At 45.9% G+C, this 2,802-nt stretch overlaps 1 protein-coding gene across 1 annotated transcript in view; it reads left to right on the top strand.

The window, feature by feature from the left end:
• The window catches only part of LOC108571477 (potassium/sodium hyperpolarization-activated cyclic nucleotide-gated channel 1-like), a 123,032-nt gene that overhangs the window by 116,384 nt on the left and 3,846 nt on the right, over positions 1–2,802 (top strand). The window lies entirely within an intron of this gene.

Genomic DNA, 2,802 nt, shown 5'->3' with positions numbered 1-2,802 from the left:
CGCCATTGTCTTCGTTGACATGCGAACATTAATTAAACGAGCCGCTGCAAGGTAAAAAAAAAAAACGGGAGAGCATAAACCGACAGAGAGGGAGAGAATGAGAGACTGAGACGCAAAGAAAGGGAGGGAGAGACTGATAGACACACAGAAGGAGAGGGAGAGATTGACGCACGCACATAGGAGGAAGGAGAGACCGATAAACACATAAAGGAGGGGTGGGAGAGACTGTCACACACACAGAGGGGGAGGAAGAGACTGACACAGATACAGAGGAGCAGGGAGAGACTGATACACACACAGAGGAGGAGGGAGAGATTGACGCACGCACATAGGAGGAAGGAGAGACCGATAAACACATAAAGGAGGGGTGGGAGAGACTGTCACACACACAGAGGGGGAGGAAGAGACTGACACAGATACAGAGGAGCAGGGAGAGACTGATACACACACAGAGGAGGAGGGAGAGATTGACGCACGCACATAGGAGGAAGGAGAGACCGATAAACACATAAAGGAGGGGTGAGAGAGACTGTCACACACACAGAGGGGGAGGAAGAGACTGACACAGATACAGAGGAACAGGGAGAGACTGATACACACACAGAGGAGGAGGGAGAGATTGACGCACGCACGTAGGAGGAAGGAGAGACCGATAAACACATAAAGGAGGGGTGGGAGAGACTGTCACACACACAGAGGGGGAGGAAGAGACTGACACAGATACAGAGGAGCAGGGAGAGACTGATACACACACAGAGGAAGAGGGAGAGATTGATACAGATACAGAGGAGCAGGGAGAGACTGAACACAGACAGAGGAGGAGGGAGAGACTGACAGGCACAGGAGAGAGGGGAGAGACTGATACACACACAGAGGAGGAGGGAGAGATTGACACAGATACAGAGGAGCAGGGAGAGACTGAACACAGACAGAGGAGGAGGGAGAGACTGACACACACACAGAAAGGGAGGGAGAGACTGACAGGCACAGGAGAGAAGGGAGAGACTGATACACACACGCAGAAGGGAAGGGAGAGACAGATTGACCTACACATCCAGAAAGAGAGAACACACACACCGAGGAGTCGGAGGGATATTTGCGCGACTACGAAACCGTCGAATCCCTAACGAGTACACATTTTACTGCCGGTACGCGAGATCGGTGGGAATATAATAAATACGTTCATGAAAATACGTGCATACACGGTGAACAAATAAAATCGTCCATAAAACCACGCCGTTACGTCGGGGCGCGGCGCGACACAATGTGCAACCGGGAGAAATTTGTTCTTATGCGGTGCACGCAACCGTTGAGCCCTCTCGTAAAGCTAACTTGTATGTTACGTCGCTTAAATGTACCGTCGAGCCAAGGTCATCCATCTTGACAGCGATTTTCCTACGCAAAAATCCCTCTGTTTCGTCGCTGTGTACAGGTAATTCCCGATGGCGTTTCCTCTGTAATCGATGGGTCACCCATCAGTGGGAACAGTAAAATCGACGAGAATAAGAGAATGAAGAAGAGAGAAAGAGAGAGAGAGGGGAAAGAAATCAAATATAGCCGATATAGGTGCACGCGTATATAACGTCGCTGCGAGAGACAAACGAGATGGAGGGAGGCGAAGGAACGATGGCAGAAATTTACATATCATTATTTACGCGAACCTTATTCACACACGATTAGAGCGCGCTCTGAAGTATCCGCTCTCTGTGCACAGGCTGGAGTTCAACGGAGCTTTTGTGCCTCCTCTCCCCCATTCCCGCGCGCGCTACGCAGGGCGGAAACATTTTACGCGGGAATAAAGCGTTTTATCGGGTGCTTGTTTCCGTTTGATTAAAGGAGACCACGTCGATTGTTCCTCGGCTCGCGGTGATTTATCACGCGTCGAATCGGATTCCCCGATAATTTCCACGCGTTACAAATGAGAATTGTTTGGAAAAAAGCGATAAATTCCTGGCTGGTCCATTACTTTAATTGAATAACGCCTCGGGGAACGGAAGCGATGCCTCCGAACAAGGACCGGAAGCTGCAAATCTAACGACGGTACTACTTTGTTAACTTTGGTGAAGTCTTTCTTTGTAGGAAATAGAGTGTGTGTGTGTTGATTGGTTACAAATATCGACCGATCGATGATTTATTAGGTATTCTTTTGTAATTAAAAAGTGGTGCACAAAATTCTCACAGAAATAACGAATGAAAATTATAACGCTAATATATTGTACGCACTTTACGATTATTAGTGAAATTATTTCAATCCTGCATCACTTGATGGTTTCATAATTTTAACAAAATTTGTCTTCTTTTTTGTAAATTCCAGAAAAATTTTGAGGCTCCTTCATTACCGAGAAATGGTATCGTATCAACAGATGGTAAAACATTCGTTATATCTTCAGTCGGTAATGCAGAAATAACCTGATAAGTTATCGACACTGTTTTACCATCATCAGTTTAATTCAAATTCCTACATTTCTATCTTCCACACCAGATGGCACTACGATGCCGTTTAAAACCTCTGTCTCACTTTTCACACAAACTACGAATTAAATTAATTCATGAAAATCTATCACCTGTTATTACCGATCAATTTAAACTGTTCCATATCACTGGGATATCTTTCAACTACAAAATAAATTGATCTAAATATATCCTTGCACCGTGCAACCTGAAGTGTCTGCCCCATGAAAATCGATACGTTCTATCATCCTATTATCCACGGAAATCAGCTGAAGCTGCATCATACGAATAATCCCATTACGTAACGCCTATCTTTACTCCATTCCACGCACTAACCTCCTCGAAGGGTGT

The sequence above is a fragment of the Habropoda laboriosa genome, unplaced genomic scaffold, assembly GCF_001263275.1.
Source record: "Habropoda laboriosa isolate 0110345459 unplaced genomic scaffold, ASM126327v1 scaffold40, whole genome shotgun sequence".
Taxonomy (NCBI): domain Eukaryota; kingdom Metazoa; phylum Arthropoda; class Insecta; order Hymenoptera; family Apidae; genus Habropoda; species Habropoda laboriosa.
Note: the sequence above shows the minus strand (reverse complement) of the source record. Positions and strands in the feature narration are given on the sequence as shown.